Genomic DNA, 18,459 nt, shown 5'->3' with positions numbered 1-18,459 from the left:
ATCGGGAAAAAAATAAACTTTTGTTTGAAAGGAAACGTGTCAGGCCCCTTTCACCTAAACATCTGTGCCGGCCACCCGAGTCTGAGCCCCACCGCTGCCAGGCCTGCTGGGCCGAGGGCTTTCCATCAGCTTTCTCTACCTGACACCAACATTTGGTTTCCATTCCCGGCTCTTCACATCATTCTTGGAGATCAGCTCCCGCTGGTTGCAGGTCCAGCGGAAAGAAAGCGGCTCTTGGGAGGGTCAGCTTGCATCTGGTGGGGGTGGATTTGGCTCGGCCAGTGGCAAGCTGTCTTGCCCAGACACCCCCCAGCCCCCAGAGCCCATCCATCCTGCAGACTACCCACCCACTGTCAGCAGGGCAGGTGAATTTCCTGGCGCACTGTAACCCAAGCCCCTCTCCGCTCCCCATGGGCACGGCCAGGCTCTGCTATTAACCTCGGGGCAGATCCTATATCGAAAGCTGAGACAGCTGTCCCCACGTGCAGCTGCCCCAGGCCAGCAGGCAGACAATTTCCAGCACTGCTGCCTCCCTGCCAACGGCCAAGGCTGAAAATTGGGTTTTTCCTGCCAAACCCCTTGCTCGTGCAACTGCCTGGACCCTCACGCCGCATCGGGGTCCACCGGGTTCCCCGTTCGCTCTTTGGTTCATCCCGGGTTAGAACGCAGTCCTCTGCTCCCGAGCTCAAGTGACTTGGACTCCTTAGCCTGAGAAGTCAACACGCTGGTGTCCCCAGTGGTCCTGCTGCCGTCGGATCAATAAGGGATTGTTTTAGCTCACGTTCTATGCTGGACCCTGGCTTACTCGCCATGGAAGACAAAGCCCTCTAGGATGGGGCCCTTGACCCTGAGCCCAGCTGCAGAACAAGTATGTGAAACAAGAAGAAAGCAAGCCAGGACGAGACCAGGGGAAAAGCTGCTCGTGTCAGACACACAGTCCAGAAGACAGCACCACCCGCTCCAGGGGCCAATCCACGCCGGATTCCAAGTGTGACACGGCCGACTCCGATGGCTCGTTTAACGCTTCCCGTGGAACTGGCTGTGATAGGTCCCATCTCACAGATGTGTAAACTGATGCAGGTTAACAGCAACTTGCCCGTGGCCAGAGGGGGAGCCAAGTTTCTGACCTAATTTGCCTGACTCCAAAGTCCTGAGAGTTAGGGCCCACCTAGCACGGTCCAACTTGGCTGAGTCTTTACGAACTGACCTGCCCGCCTACGCCCGCCCAGCATGAACTTACTTGGCTTTATCACCTACTTCCAGCTCTATGTCAGCAGATGCCAGGGACACAGTGAGAACCAAGGCACATAATCCCAGACCTCCCCTCGCCCAGGAGCGTCCCTGCTAGGGTGTCTCAAGATCCCAAGCACTCACAATTTTGACCCTCTGTATTCTCTGGGACACAGCTGTGACTCAGCCCTAGCTGTGCCTGTGATTCCCCCCACAAGCACATCAACAGGCACAGAAGGACCAGAATCAGAATCAGCCTACACAGCCAGCCCCAGGCCATCCGAGGCAAACTGGACATCTAACACCCGTCTACGGTGGATGCAGCTTGCATCTGTCTCTAAGAGAGTCATGCTTGTCTCAAACACTGCCTTCTCTCCCTCAGGGATGCTTTGGGCCACCTGAGGTTCTGAGGGAACACCATCTACCTGGGACATTTGTGTGGAAGGACACACACACACACACACACACACACACACACACAGGGAGACCCTAGGACTCTCTACCTCAAAACCTCAGAGAACCACCTGAAAAACCATTAAAATATATATAGTTTTTTAATGCATGAAGGTAACTGGATATAAAACCAACATGCCCCAAATCAACAGCTTTCCTATTTGCCAGACATAAACATTTATAAATGTCAAGGAACAAAAAGAACTCATTCACGATCGCAATGAAAACTATAAGACGCCTAAGAATAAACATAAGAAGATCTAGATAAATGGAGCCGTATACCTCGTTCCTGAAAAAACGCACAATATCATAAACGTCGAATTCTATGAATCCGTCAACACAACCTAGATCAAAATCCCAGCAGCATGTTGTACAGAACTAGAAAAAATGGTTATAAAATTCACCCCAAAGGTGGGGCGCCTGGGTGGCTCAGTCGGTTGAGCGTCCGACTTCAGCCAGGTCACGATCTCGCGGTCCGTGAGTTCGAGCCCCGCGTCAGGCTCTGGGCTGATGGCTCGGAGCCTGGAGCCTGTTTCCGATTCTGCGTCTCCCTCTCTCTCTGCCCCTCCCCCGTTCATGCTCTGTCTCTCTCTGTCCCAAAAATAAATAAAAAACGTTCAAAAAAAAAAAAATTCACCCCAAAGGAAAAAAACAAAGCCCAAGAACAGTGAAGAATATTTTTGATACAGATGAACAGTGAAGGAGGAAGTGCTCTATCAGCTAACAAGACATACAATAAGGATACAGTGATTAAAATGGTGTGGTTTGGGCACCAGATCAGATTAAGAGTTCAGAAAAAGAGCTGCGTATACCGGGAAATTTAGTATATGATAAAAGTGATATTTTGAATTGTTAAGAAAGGGTGGATTATTCAACAGAAGCATAAGGGGAGGTTTGGAGGAAAAACTAAAATCAAATCCCGAACTCACAGCCTACATAAAACCTTGGGGTGGGGAAGGCCGTGCCCTTATGATGACTCTTCATGCAAGGTTGAGTCTTCACAGGCTTTTGATGCTCCAAGCCTCTTTCAGTATTAACACTGTTTGAAATCCAGGATTAACCGAACTCTCCAAGGACCCAAATATCTGGTGTGCCTTTCCCTCTTCATTTCTGCTTGTGTAGTGGGCTAAATAATGACCCCCCAAAGATGTCCTCATCCTAAGCCTTGCAAATATGTTATCTTACACGGTTAAAGGGACTTGGCAGGTTCTTGAGGTGGGGAGATGATCCTGGATAATCCAGTGGGCCCAACCTAATCACAAGGGTCCTTATAAGATGAAAATCAGAGTCAGAGAGGCAGGAAATGTTGGAAAGAGAGGGTGGAGGGTGCCCTTTGAAGACAGAGGAAGGACCTACCCATCAGGTAACGCAGGCAACCCCCAGAAGCTGGAAAAAGCAAGGAAATGGATGCTCGCCTGGAGCCTCCAGGAGGACCAGTCCTTCGAAGCTCTTTCAGCCCAGTGAGACCCATTTCGGACTTCTGACTCGAGAAATATAAGATAATAGATCTGTGTATTGTTTCAAGCCACAGTGTTTGCAGTCATTTGTTAACAGCAGCAACAGAAAGCTAATACAGCTTGCAAAGCATTAGTCCTTTTGTGGGATACTCTCTGCAAGAACCTAGAGATACGGCCCCAAACAAGACAGACGCATCCTCCGCCCTCCAAAAACTCACAGTCTCAGTGTGGACAACTATTAACTAATTACCAATCAATTAATTAGAGGATGGACTGAGAGTTATCATGAGCTCCTAGGTATGAGGGCAAGCCCCAAGGGCATTTGACAGAAAGGCCTGGCCTTTCTTCTGGGGACAGCAAAAGGTTCCCTGAAGATGTGATGTTTAAGCGCAGCTCCGAGCTTTGGGCGATTGTTAGTTAGGCCAAGAGATGCAGAGATGCTGAAAGCAGGAAGCAGTCTGAGGTCAAAGGCAGCTGGCGGGGAGCAGAGGACTCAGAGAGACAAGGAGGAGATGAAGGGGTCTCTCCCCTAAGCTCAGCTGTGTCTCCAGGAAGGCACACGTATGTGTTCCAAGCTCCGGAATGAAGAGATTCAGGGTCCGAGCTTACTGTCATCGTCAGCCATGGGACACAAGAGAGAAAGAGCCTGGAAAACCCCGGAGAGGCCCGGGATTCCATCACTGCAGAAACGGCGGGTGCCCAGGCAGGCCGAGCCTTCTCGGAACCGGAGTCAGCCCGTGTGGCCGAGTCAATCACAGAGGCAGGCGCAGGAAGAGGAAAAGTGCTGATTCTCCAAATAAGCCCTTCCAGGGCGGCAGGAATGACAAAAATGTCAGATGCCAGAGGCAACGGGCCTGGGCGCAGACAGCCGGAGCCAAATCAGAAGGAAACTGTCACTTTCTGCGCACAGGCTTCCCGACCTAGCCGGGTGCACGCAGGCTCTGGCGCCTCCGGGGCCCCGCAGGGCGGGCAAGGTCAGCGGCCAGCCTGCACGGGCCTGGCTCCAGAGCTGCTCCCCAGGGAGAGATGGAACTCTAAGCCTTTCACGGTGGCTCCAAGCAGGGCAGACCCGCTGCTGGGCCTCCTGAGTGGCAGGAACTGGGGCGGGGGGGCGGGGGGGGGGGTGGTCTCGGCAAATGCCACACAGTCCCTGCTCTTCCATAACAAGGAAGGGGGCAGGGGACCAGATACGTGCAAACAGAAACATAAAATGTTTGGGCTGCAAGCTGCAGCCAGTCACGGGTACAAGTAACACGCACACGCACATACACACACGCACACAGAGCAAACACCCAACTTCCTTCCCGCAAGCGCTGGCGAACCCCCATTCTTGCTCAGAGAGGTCGAAGTCGTCCGGTGGGGCCCTCGTTCCGGGGGGCAGGAACGCGCTGCATTACAACTAGTCTGCATCTTTAACAAACACACTTCCTTGTTTGATCTCACCCAATCCTATTAGTTTCATGTTACTCTGGAGGCACCGAGTCAATGAAAGGAAGGGCCGGCCCGGCTGTGTGTCCCCCAGCCAATCATGACAGGTCCAAAGAAGCCCTGTCCCCCAATCTGGGGGCCTAACACGGTCTCAATCTCCAGGACAGGAAACTCATCAGAATCTCGGGGCCCTTACGGGCATCTCAGGGCCCCCAGACCCTCCAACGTGCTCCCCCATCATGTCCTGGGGGCAATCCTGTATGCTCAGCCCCCAAGTGGCTGGTGGGTTCAGCTGCGAGTGTGGACCAGCCCCCACCCCTCACTCAAGGCCTTGAAAACCCAAGCAGCATCCTCAAGGATATGGGAAAGGACAGGACCCTTGCTCCTGTACTGCCCCGGCTCCCCAGCAGCACCAGGGCAGGCCACTGCAGGGTGAGGTCAGAAATGCCCCTGGTGATATTGCTTAAGACCAGCTCCCAAAGGGCAAAAGGCACTGTAAACCGCTGAGGCATTAACCTTGACCCACTAGGCCAGCGTTTCCAGAGCATGTCGTCTGGAACACCATCCAACCAAAACTCTCCCCAGAAAAGGAGTCGGTAGCCTCGGTGTCTGTGAAACCGCATTTTCCAAGCTTTGCAAGGCGCACTGGCACCCTGCTCAGTCTGCGAAAGCCTTTATCATCGCTCGAGGTCGCAAAGAGTGTCTACTAGATATTGTCCTAAGCGCTTTGTTAACGTTAGCTCATGTAAGCCCCGCACGACAGGATGAAATAAAGACGAAGATCAGCCCCCTTTTGCAGAGGAGGAGAGAGGTCAGGTGACTCGATCAGGGCCACCCAGCGCCCGGATTCACACCCTCCTTCTTTATTAGGGAAACTCTCCAGCTCGGTTCGCAAGCACTTCCCAAACTCTCTCTTGTGACTCCCATTAACACCCGACAGAATGAGCTCCGGAAATGTCACTACGGGGCACCGGGGAGCCGGCAAAGGTCAGCTGGCAAAGGTCAGCTTTCCACAGCCCACACAGCACTCCGGAGGCAGCCGAGGGGTGAGGCGGATGGAGAGGCCGAGGAGGTGGGGTCCTGCCTCTCTACACCCCACCCCATCCCGAGCGTTACAGAATTAACCTGGACTGGGTCCAGCTCCTTTCAAGGTGGTCTCGTACAGGCCCCCGAAGAAACATCCATCCACGCCCTGGTTTCTGGGAGGCAAGAAAAAGGAAGACCGGGCAGGAGAGGCTGGGGACCCTGGACTCCTCAGCGAGAACAGTGTGCCTTGTGTCTACTTCCTTAGGATCGGCTGCAGGATTCCCAAAAATCCTCTAACTTAGTTATTGTTCCTCTCTTCCCTGCCCCAGGCGGAGCTGGTCAGGCTCCAGCTCATACACTCTCGAAGCGGCAATGAAGTGTTGGCCGGTTCAAGCCAAGAGAAGCCTGGAGTAGTGTTCCGATTGCCATAGGAATTGTTTCTCTGGGAATGGATGTTAAAATAACAGACAAGCTGGGGGTGGGGAGAGGAGAGGAGAGCGAGACTCAGAAAACCCGGGGGCCTCAGGAAAAATCTTCACCAGATATTTACATAGAGGCCATTCCGTGTGATTTTCAGAAAAAGTCCCCCTTTTGCACCCATTTCTACTTCAAAGGAAGAAGCGGGACCCCCTCAAGCTGATGGCCTCCGTGGCTCCTTTCAATGTGGCTTCCAGAGCTGACCTGCTCTGGGCACAAAGGGCAGACCTCCTTCCTGGACCCCTCAGCACGAGAGACCTGCAGGAGGGCAGAGGTCACGGCCTCAGTTTCCCAGAGGAGAGAGGTCAAGGCCTTTGTTCTTTCATTCGCTCAACAGGCAGCCACTGAATCCTGACGCGTGCAAGCGTCACGAAAACCCCGTGGAGGAAAAACACGCAAGTATTTTATTAAAACGAAAGGTGCGTGAACGGCGTGCTTTGCTGCCTTTTCAAAGCTGAGAAAAGACCGTGATCCTTGCAACGTTCCAAGGAGCAAAGCAGCCGGCCCGCAACATCCCCGGGCCCCGGGCAGGGCCGGGAGCCCTGGTCATCAACCTGCCCCGGCCTATCAGCGGCCCACCAAGCGGCTGGGAGCTGCCGACACGGTCTGTTAGCTGGCTCCCCTCCCACCAGCAAAGCTAGCACAAGGGCCACCGTAACCATGTTTAGACATAAAACCCAAGCTCCTCAGGGTGGCAGGAAGGTGGCTTTGCACTCAGGCTCCAAAGGCCTGGCCTTTCCAGCCCTTCTGAACGCACCTGCACTCACCATATAAAACCACAGTCCTGCCTCCCAGCCTTCACACGGCTCTTTCGTCCTCCCAAAATGCCCTCCCCTGTCATTGCCAAGAAGACTCCTATTCATCCTACAAGACCCACTTCGGGGCGCCTGGGTGGCTCAGTCAGTTAAGCATCTGACTCTTGGTTTCAGCTCAGGTCATGGTCTCGTGGTTCACGAGTTCAAGCCCCACGTCAGGCTCTATGCTGCCAGTGGCGAGCCTGCCTGGGATTCTCCCTCTCCCTCTCTCTCTCTCTCTGCCCCTACCACATCTCTCTCTTTCTCTCTCTCTCTCTCTCTCTCTCAAAATAAATAAGCTTTAAAAAAAAGGCCCACTTTGAAAGTGACTTCCTGGGAAGCCCTCAACACGTAGCCTTGATCGACCAGGCCAGTGTTTCCCAAAGCACAGAGCCCAGATACTGCCCAGTCATCAGCCCAAACACAGCGTTTACTACCACATTTTTCTAAACACATTATGAACACATTTAAGCCCTAGAATAACCTTATGAAGTAAACACCATAATCATCCCCATTTTACAGAGGACAAAACTGAGGCACAAAGATGCCCACAGTTACACACGCCCAAACTCCCCTAGACAAGTGATCGCTCCTACGCCCCGTGCCTGCCCGTCACACTCTGCACACACCCACGAGGTAGCAAATACCACCCTCGCTCTGGGGTCTGAACGCCACCAGTTTCTGAGCTCATCAAGGGCAGAGGCCCGGCTGATCACCGATCACCCCACAGCCTCCAGCACCAAGCACGCAAAACAGTAACTTCCTGAAGGTAAAGCACCAGGGTCCCTGTGATCCAGTCACAGATTCAAGGCCTCCCGGATGTGATCGTGCCAGCCCCCCCCCCCAGCAGTGTGCCCCTGCCCCCACATTTCAGTCTCCAGCTCCAGCCCACCTACAGGGTTCAGTGATGGTCAGGTGGTTGAATGCCCGGTTAGGTAAGTTCACACTCCAAAGGAGGTGGGGGTGGGTGGGCAGGGCCGGCTTGTGCATCCAGGTCCCAGGTGGACTGGCCAGGGCCCCGCTAGGGAGGAAACAGGGAGGAGAAATGATTCCATCCACAGGGAAGGAAAGCGGGAAGTGAGTTCTCAGGGTGAAAACCACAATCACAGATCCAAGAGGCACAGAGAGCTGCCCACAGAGCGGGGAGGTCAGTCCGGGAAAGCTTCCCGAAGGAAAGGCCTTTGTGGCTGCCCCATAATAGAATGGAGTAAGGTCTGGGGGAGGCGTTTGGGTTAAAGAGGGGACACACCAAGCACTTCACCTAGGCTGAAACCAGAAAGGGACTTCAGAGTCAGAGGCGGGAGGGCCAGGCATGGGAATGAGGGGGAGAGGGGAAAGCAAAGAGACTCCCACATTCCCCCAGGGCAGGGGGTCTCTCAGGCAGGTCTTAACACAGAGGGGCTGTGGAATCAATTTTCTGAGTCTTGGCAAGCACTTTTTTTATGAACTCGATAGAATACAATAAAAAAGAGAATACCACATATGGTAACGGTAAGCATTATTCTGTGAAACTTGTTTCAGACGTACGTTTCAGGCGAGTGCGCACACATAAGCAAGGGGACTCGGTCACCACAGGGAGGGTATTTCCTGTTATCGGTCGTGACGAAAAAATCTCAAAAAACGCTATTCTCCATGCAGGGCTTCCTAAACCTGGCTGCACGAAAAACCCCTGGGGAGGCCACTGAAATCCAGATCTCCAGGCTCCAGATTGTCCGAGTCATGGATAGGTCTGGATGGCCGATCCTTTTACCTCCTCAGTTCATCGTGATCGGCCAGTCACTGCCCTGTGGTTTAGGGGACGCGACACCTGAAACATGGGAGCAAGACCGTCTAAACAACTTTGGAGCACAGGCAAGAGGGAAATGCGGGGCCCCTCACTCCAAAAGATGGGGAACACATGCCAGGAAAGGTACGACATTACAAAGCTTTTTCTCTTTCTTCTCGGGCCTCTCTCACAGGTGGGTGACGTCCCCCTCGGCGCCTACAGTCTAACGGGGGCTGAAGAGGTCCAGCAGGGAAGATACTAGAAAGAAACGCGTGGACACAGACAGCTTAACTCTGTCATTGTGATGGAGCCTTCTGGAATGGGGACATGCGGGGAAAGGCCATCTAATTCTGAAGAACTGGGGACGTACCTGTGGAAACTCGCTCTGTATTTCGCCAGAGGTAACGTTTACACAGACCTGTCTTAAACCTAAAAAACGGGAGCCCCCACCCTGGGCACTGTGCTTTCCGGGGCCTGCATCTGGCCTGCCTCCGGCCACACCCCTCCCCACAGGGCAAGGAGGCTGTGGGCCCAAAGGGACATCGTCCCCAAAACCACAGGCACCCTCGCAGACCAAGTGCAGGTACCTGGGGCCTGGGATTCCCTCCCCCACAGCTAGACACACTCGGGCATGAAGTGTGGCCACGTGGCGGTTGGTAGGGCAGGGTGAGAGGTCCTGGGCTAGACTCAAGTGCCCACAGTGGGTGCGTGAGGCCGCACCAGGGGCAAGGTGTCGGGCGGAACAAGGAGAGAAGTGAAAGGTGGATCTCCCCGAACCGCTGAATTCCAGCATAAAACTCAAGGAGGCTAAGAGTTCCAAATATGAGCCTCACCCCCATCCCCACGTCATTGGGAGGGTAGGTCTGTCAAGGTCGATAACACAACAGATTTTATTTAACAGTTTGTAAGCTTGATTTACGACTTATAAATACTTAGACATATGGCGTGAGGGCTTTCATCAGCGCCCCGCAAACGCGAGGGGTGGGCCAGGCTTGCGGGTGGCGTAGGCCAGGGAAGTCCCCTCACATCCCCACAGGGCCACTTTGTCCCAGAATCACTAAATTGGCTCTTCAAAATGTACCCCAAAGGGGGCGCCTGGGTGGCTCAGTCAGTGAAACGTCTGACTTCAGCTCAGGTCATGATCACGCGGTTCGTGGGTTCGAGCCCCATGTTGGGCTCTGTGCTGACGGCTTGGAACCTGGAGCCCGCTTCAGATTCTGTGTCTCCCTCTCTCTCTCTGTCCCTCCCCTGCTCATGCTCACGCTCTCTCCATCTCTCTCTGTCCCTCCCCTGCTCGTGCTCTCTCTCTCAAAAATAAATAAACATTAAAAAAATTAAAACAGGGGCGCCTGGGTGGCCCAGTCGGTTGAGCGTCTGACTTCAGCTCAGGTCCTAATCTCACAGTTCGTGAGTTCAAGCCCCACATCAGCCTCTCCACTCTCAGCGCAGAGCCTGCTTTAGATCTTCTGTCCCCCTCTCTCTCTCTGCACCTCCCCCACTGGGGCGCACACACACTCTTTCTCTCAAAAATAATGCAGCCCTTAACGAACAGTGATGAAGACAACGGTTATCAAAACCTGCTAACATCACAAGAGAAAAAGAAACTACCAGATGGTGTGTGACTCTTAATACAATTGTTGACGGAAGAATACTACACAACCAAAGAGGTAACTTTGCCCAAACAATAATAATAAGGAAGAGAAGGAGACAGAACCAAAATCTACTCAAGCTTCTGTTTAATTTCCAATATTCTGGAAATACCGAGGACAGAGGAACGTGTTAACAGGCACCATGAGGATATAATCAACAAAATCCCGAACAAGGAGAGGCGCCTGGGTGGCTCAGTCTGTTGAGCATCCGACTCTGGATTTTGGCTCAGGTTATGATCCCAGGGACATAGGACCGAAACTCACACCCGGCTCTGTGCTGGGTGTTGGGAGCCTTCTTGAGATTTTCTCTCTCTCTCTCTCTCTCTCTCTCTCTCTGTCCCTCCCCCATACACGTGCCCTTGCTCACATGTGTGTGCACGAGCATGCGCTCTCTCACTCTCTCTCTCTCAACAAAATCCTGAACAAGGAAACCTCGACGAGGCCTGGTTTCTTCAAGAAATAAATTGCAGAGAGAAGAGAAGAAGAAACCTGCAGACAGTGGTTATTTTGGTGAATGTCAAACACCCGGATTTCCAGGGAAAAAAAAGTCATGTCCTCCTGTATTAGCCTAGGGCACCATCGCAAAATACATCCTAGACTGAGTGGCTTAAATATTTCTTTCTCACAGATATGGAGGCTGGCAAGTCCAGGATAAAAATGCCGGCAGATTCCGTTCCTGGTGAGAGCCTCTTCCAGGCTGGCAGGAAGGCTGCCTGTTCACCGTGTCTTCACGTGGCAAAGAGAAAGAGAGAGAGTGTGTGTGTGCGCGTGCTCTGCTCTCTCTCTTCCCTTTCTTTCTTTTTTAAAAAAATTTTTTAATGTTTATTTATTTCAGAGAGACAGAGAGACAGAGCGTGAGCAGTGGAGGGTCAGAGAGAGAGGGAGACACAGAATCCGAAGCAGGAGCCAGGCTCTGAGCTGTCAGCACAGAGCCCGACGTGGGGCTCGAACCCATGAACCGCGAGATCATGACCAGAGCCCAAGTCAGACGCTCAACCGACTGAACCACCCAGGCGCCACTCCCTTCCCTTTCTTATAAGGACAGGAGTGCCATCATGGGGACCCCAACCTCATGACTTCATCTAAACCTAATTGCTTCCAGAAGGCCTACCTTCAAAGGCCATCATATTGAGGACAGGGCTTCACCATAGGAATTTTGAGGGGACAAAAATACTCAGTTCGTAACACCCCCTGATTGATATGACATGATATGATATGATATGATATGATATGATATGATATGATATACTGGACCAACTATGAAGCACTCTTGCCTCCCCCCGAAAAAGAGATCCTAAATATAATCAAACCTTTACATCTAATCTCCAATATAGAACAAACACAGACAGTAGAAGATCAAATCAATGACACCACTTGGAAGCAATCAGCCTAATCTGGAACATGGGCACCTACAGGACAACCGGCCTTCTGACAAGTCAATGGCTTGAGGGGGGAAAAGCATTCTTGTCAAGGAGAGAGGACTTTCCTACAGTGAGAGACTAAAAAGGCACAAGAACGAAAGCAGATCATGAGTAGATCCGGATCTGAACAAACTAACAATAAGGGAACACTTTCTGGACAGTTGGAGAAAATCTGAATGTGGATTGGATTTGGGATCCAATAAGAAGTAAGAAGGAACAGTAATATGAATAAGGAATGACTGTAAGTCTGTTAAACGTTGGCATGGTAGTGTATACAGAATATTACAAGTAAAATGGACGTGAGCCTGGGATTTGCTTTCAAATGCCCCAAGGGCATTTGATCTCAAGGTGGTGAGTTCAACTCACACATTGGGCATGGAGCCTACTTAAAAAAAAAAAAAAAAAAAAAAAACTGTAAAATGCTTCACACACCCAAACAGAATGCGTGTGTGTGTGTGTGCATGTGTGTGCGTGTTGGGCGGGAAGAAGGGAACCGGGTAAGTGTGGCAAAATGCAACAGTTAACAAAGCCCAGTGAGGGTACACGGGGACTTATTTTGCTGCCTACTTGTGTACAGGTTCGACAGCTTCCACAGAAAAAAATTTTAGATATCATATTTTTATTTTCATGTATTGTTTTTTTTTGAGAGAGAGAGAGAAAGAGTAGGGGAGGGGGCAGAGGGAGAGAGAGAGAATCCCAAGCAGGCTCCATGCTGTCAACGCAAAGCCCTATGCAGGGCTTGATCCCACAACCCTAGGATCACGGCCTGAGCCAAAATCAAGAGTCGGGCGCTCAACGGACTGAGCCACCCAGGTGCCCCTAAATACCATATTTTTAAATGTCCCCCAATTCAAAATGTTCAAGTTCAGAGAGAACAGCGGTTCCAGCTGGGTGTGATTTTGTCCCCTAGGGGACATCTGGCCGGGTCAGGAGACGTTTTTCGGTTGTTCGAGTTGGGGGCAAGGCTATGCTCCTGGTGTTCAGTGGGGAGAGGCCAGGACATCCTGCGACACACAGGACGGCTGCACAACAAGGTTACCCGGTCCACAGTGTCAAGGGTACCAAGGTTGAGAGACCTTGAGACAGACATATGCAGAATATTCTAGGTGCTCATGGGAGGGCACCGCAAGCAAATCAAACAGCAGATGCAAGGAAACAGAAACAATTAATACGATGTAGCTGGCATAGAGGACAAAAGATGGGCTTTAAAAAGTCAGACTTTAGGAGCATCTGGGTGGCGCAGTCGGTTAAGTAAGTGTCCCCCTCCGTTCCAGCTCAGATCACGATCTCACAGTTCGTGGGTTCGAGCCCCACCTCGGGCTCTCTGCCGACAGCGCAGAGCCTGCTTGCGATTCTCTCTCCCTCTCTCTCTGCCCCTCCCCTGCTTGTTCTCTCTCTCTCTCAATAAATAAATAAACTTAAAAACATTGATTTGAAGGCAGCCTTTATACGTGACACCGGAGACAGTGGGTTTTATCATAAAGCCCAAGGCTGCCCAATACATCACACCTGCCTCCACTTTCCTGCCCCACAGCCACGGTGACATCACTCAGTTGTCATGGTCCTCTTCACAGAGCCCAGACTCCACCTCGGAATCCTCCTTAACCCACTGGCCGGGGCAGCTCCTACTAGTCACTAAGAGTTGACCTAAGAACTGAAACCTGTCTGTCAAGCTGAGGCAGGAGATGGTGGGCGACCAAAGGGCTTTACAGAGGAGAGCAAGAAAAAGGTCCATCGGGCAGCGGCACGGAAGAGGAAGACAGATCCTTGTAGAACTAAAACGGGCCCCACCAGACAGTGGCTAAGTTGGTCACGGACGATGCCACACAGCCTCGCCATCACAGGGCTGGCCACACACAGCCAGTTCCTGGGCAGAGAGACGGGAAGCCCCGATGCCAGACCCCATCACCACTACCGAGGCGCAATAACGTCGCTGACGCGGATGGACAGCCCTCCTGACCCTCCAGAAGAAGGCTGGAGGATCCTCTGGGCGGGCAGGGGCGCGCCTTTCTAGGCAGCTGGGAGGGAGGGTCAAGGGGACAGGAAGTTGGAGGTCGGAAGGCCACAAAGATGGGACAAGTGGTCAGGCTAAGAGAAGACGGAGTGAGCAAAGGAGGGCTCAGCCGCGTGAGTGAGGGGTGGGGTGGAAGAACCTGAGTCCAGAATTTATGATACCGAGACACCGAGGTGTGAGGTTCCTGCGGGAACTCGGAGGCCGGCAAGGCCAAGGATAGCGGCTAAGGTGAAGGGGAGGGGAGGGAGAGGCTTAGAGTAACACGGGGCATTGGTGAGTCACACCTGGACATCCAGGTGCCCAGAATTGTGGCAGAACGGGGGAGAGGAGGGGAGTGGGGCAGCCTCGAGGGGTGTGGGGAGACGGACGGCCTCACGCAGGTAAAGCCACGAGGATGAAACAGGCCGTCAGCCAGTATCCGCGTCATTAAAGGTGTGACCTGGAGGGGCGCCTGGGTGGCTCCGTCGGTCAAGTGTCCGACTTCGGCTCAGGTCACGATCTCACGGTTTGTGGGGTTTGTGGGTTCGAGCTCCACGTCGGGCTCTGTGCCGACAGCTCAGAGCCTGGAGCCTGCTTCGGATTCTGCGTCTCCCTCTCTCTCTCTCTCAAAAATAAATAAAGATTTTTTTAAAAAATTTTTTATAAAAGGTGTGACCTGGAGCGACAGCGCCCTGAACGCTGGATGACCCACAGGAGCAGCCGATCGGCAGGGCTGGAGGGTGAGGGGCGGCCCACGGCACAGGGGCCAGGGGGCCAGAGGACAAAGGCCTGCACGCGTGGCTGAGCAGCTCCGACTCTCTTCCTGACCTCGGTGGGGACGGCCGAGTGCGGTCAGGTCTGTTCTGCAAACCCAGCCTCTGAGCACCCTTCCTGCTCTTGGCGCCTCGCACACGCGGCCTCCCGGCGAGCCTCATGCCCCGAGTCCTGTCTCCATGCCGTCCTCATCGTGCAGACCGGGACACGGGCTGGGGCAGGTTCAGTAACACGCGCAAGTCCATATCGTGAATTAGGGGCAGAGCCCCTAGGGGACGGGCCGTGGCCCTTGGACCTGGACCTGCCCTGGGCCTTGCACTTGACAGGACCCCGCTCTGGCCTCCTCTGGCCGTGGCCCTCCCGCCGGATGACAAGGCTGTGGGACCAAGAGGGTGTGCCCATCCGGGCCATCCTCCGGGACAGACCCCGCAGCCTGTATGCCCACTTCTAGGCCACGGGTGTGGAGTGAACTTGTAGGACACGCAGCTCGAAGGGCCCATAAGGCCCCTCACTCCATTTCCGGAACAGAATTCTATGGCATCTATGAATTCCTCATTGACCTGGCTTTCCAATTCATTGAGAAGGTACACTCACCGAGGGTGGTGGACAGAACCCACTTACGGAACATCCGTTAGCCTGAGTCATAGCATGTAGACATGTGGCCTTACGGCGCCTGGGCTCCATTTGCTCTCACGCCTCGGGCCCTACACAGGGGGAAGTGGTTTCTGGAATGCGCGTTCTTCTTCAGGGGAGAAGCCAAAAACAACTTTGTCTTTTGTCCCCTGCCCCACGAACCCACTCTCTGGACGCATTCATTCCTTCCTCTGCTGAAATCTGGGCACATCCCACATCTCCTCTGGTTTCTCCTAGTCAGAAGAACACATCCACACCAAGAATCAATATTAAAGCTTTTTATCTTTAACCAAATTCAAACGTCTCCCTCCACTAGATGCAAAACACAGATAGGCCGTGGGGCCCTTCTCTGGTCTCATCCTTGTGCCCTGATCACTCGCAGCTGCTCTGGCCCCTTTAGGGTCGGATATAGAAGGGAGGAGGAGACAAGGGACAAGACCCCCCAGTAAACATCTGTGGCAGAGGAGGGAGGGAGGGAAGGAGGGAAAGAGAAAGGGGAGTGAGCGAAACTTGCATGCTTTAAAGAGTTTCACAAATGTATTCTACTTACGAGGGTAGAATCAAAAACGGGGGGGGGGGCATTGGGGGCTCAGTTCTTTTATTTTTAAGTTTTATTAAGTTTTTTTAAGTTTATTTATTTATTTTGAGAGGGAGAGAGAGAGAGAGCATGAGCCAGGAAGAGACAAAGAGAAAGAATCCCAAGCAGGCTCTGTACTGAGAGCGGAGACCCAACGCGGGGCTCGAACTCATGAGCTGTGAGATCAGGACCCGACCCAGTCTGACCCTTGACGCCCTGAGCCATCCAGGCGCCCCGGGGGCTCAGTTCTCAGCGCGGCCCTGCACGTCCACGAGTGCCGCAGTTCCCTTCAGCTTTCATTTGGCAACTGAACGGCTCTCTGGCCAGCAAAAACCATTGGTGGCCCATATGCAGGGTTGCTAGATTCTTCTGGAAACAGCCCTCTGAGGAAGTGGGGTCCTCTTCGTTTTTGCCAAAGTTGCTCCCACAGAGGGGTCCACCCTGGGCTTCTGACAGAGGCGACCGGAGCAGAGCACCCCGGTTTGGGCAAGATGCCCCCAGCACATGTCAGACCCAGACAGGCCCAGGCCCAGAAGGGTGGGCGCAGGGGAAACACAGACCACATCCAAAACTCGGATGCCAACAGGAGCAATGCCATGAACTGAAGGGAGACTATTTGTCAGAAACAGCTCTGTCACTTGGCCCGGAGGCTGAGACCAAGCCACTGTAAACACACATACGGAGGCAAAGCGGAGGCCAAGGCTGCGAAGGGCGCCGTGCCAAACGTCGTCTCCAAGCCCTCTGCTTCTGGGGCTCTTGAATTTCAAGGACACAGGCCACCTGTGACTGATCGCTCACGAGACCCAGGAACGTACGACACCATCCAGCTCAAGCCCGCCATGCCCACGTGGGACTTTGCATAGCGGAGCTCAGTGGCGCTCTGGACATCAATCTCCAGCATCTGGAACCTGCCCCGAGCCTCCTTAACACCTCGTAGTATCCTATTTAGGAATCCATTTTCCACAGCTTCATCCAGATCCTTCCTGAACCTAATTATACCTTCTCCCGGCTCCCATCCTGGTAGAAAGAGTTCTGGAAGATTACCACAATTGTCTGGGCCTCTTTTTATTTATGCTAAAACAGTCCCTTCCAAGTTTCTGTGGCGGTCCCCAAGTCGCACCCCACCAAACGCCAGAACATCCGTCCCCATCCACTCACTTCCTTCAAGGACCTCACCTCTGGCTCTTCTCAGCATGCATGTTTCACGATGCGGAAGCTTTCCTTTTCTTTTTCTTTTCCTTCCCACACTTTTTAATTGCAGAAATAACACAGGAATGTATGCTCCTTGTAAAAGATGCAAACAGGACACCGGGACACCAAGGGAGAAAATGGAAGCCCACCCACCTTCCACCCCTGCCCTCCGACCTCCGGACTCTCCCGATAGGTAACTGTAGGAAATGTTTGCCTATGGATTTTTTCTGGGCGTACATCCCCATAAACCAGAATGTTTTTTCATAAATGAGATCATGTTATACAGATCACTCTACAACTTGAAAAGCTTGTTTTTTTCAGACTATCCTCATATGCGGACGATGAGTGTGGAGCCCACACTGCTGTGGGTGTCTGGAGAAGAATACTAATAGAAGCCATGGGTAAGTATTTCCAAACAAAATGAGGGAAATAAAATTGTATGCAAAGTTTTCCAGAAGCACTTTGTGTGTGTGTGTGTGTGTGTGTGTGTGTGTGTGTGTGCGCGCGCTTTCCTGAGTCTCGCCTTGCCCAGCCATTAAGCATACAGCCTGCCCGGCACAAAACATCCCTGCTTCCCCCGAACTATATAAGACATTCATTTCCAGGATTCATCTTGATAGTTCTCCGGGCTTTGGTAAATAAATATCACACAGGAGAAGTCGCTGGGACCTGTCTCTTGCCTTCCTCCATAACAATAAGCAGAGTGGTGCGGTAGAAAGGACAGGATTGGGAGAAAGCAGACAGAAGGTCAGTCCTGAGTTGCCACTAACTTGGGGACCTCCCCCTGGGGCTCCATTTCCTCACCCGAAGGAAAGATAACGCTGTAATAGGTACCCCTGGAGGGGGTTTAGGATCCAAAGACACGGAAGGTACGAATGCACGTTGTGTGCTCTAGAGAGCCATCACAACTCTGTGAGTTGTAATTATTAAATGAGGAAATGCTGAATTCGACTGAGCTGCGCAAACGGGCATTTGGCAACTTTTACTTGCGTGCTCACGCGTTTTCTGGGGGAATTCAACCTCGCGGTGAGCAGACGCTGCCCTAACCGTCTCGGGGGTGGCCAGGGCGCCACCTGCCGGCAGAGGAGGAAGCCACCCGTGCGTCCCGGCGCCTCGGGTTCGGTGACCTGGCTCCTTCTCCGGCCCCGCAGCGGATCCGTCCAATCGGAGCCCGGTTCCACGTCCCCAGGTGACTGGGGTGTGCGCAGCAGAGGCTCCTTCGTGGTCCCGGCCCCCAGGACGGGACGGAATCGTCCCCCACCCCCCCACCCCCGCCGTCTCCCCCCGGTATCCCTGGGCAGCAAGCAAGAGAGGCGGGAGACCGGACGCTCGGCCTTGGCAACCCGGGAACCTGCTCCCCAACACAAAGCCGCGGCCGCGCAGGTGAGCGCGGCGGAGCCACGTGATCCGGTAAACATCCAGGGACTGAGCCACGCAGCCCCAGCGGGCCACGGTCGCTGCCTCCGCGCGCCTCCCCACCCCACCCCCCACCCCCGCAGGTTTCGGCCACCTCCACTCGGAGCCGGGAGCCGAAGGGGCGAAGGTTGGGGGAGCAAAGAAAGGAAGAGAGAAGGTGGGCGCGGCCAGAGAC

General features: G+C 53.3%; 1 protein-coding gene across 3 annotated transcripts in view; it reads right to left on the bottom strand.

The window, feature by feature from the left end:
• COL26A1 (collagen type XXVI alpha 1 chain) overlaps positions 1 to 18,459 on the bottom strand; it is a 196,138-nt gene that overhangs the window by 144,928 nt on the left and 32,751 nt on the right. The window lies entirely within an intron of this gene.

This window comes from Panthera onca, chromosome E3, assembly GCF_046562875.1.
Source record: "Panthera onca isolate mPanOnc1 chromosome E3, mPanOnc1 haplotype 2, whole genome shotgun sequence".
Taxonomy (NCBI): domain Eukaryota; kingdom Metazoa; phylum Chordata; class Mammalia; order Carnivora; family Felidae; genus Panthera; species Panthera onca.
This window is presented reverse-complemented; position numbering and strand designations above follow the sequence as displayed.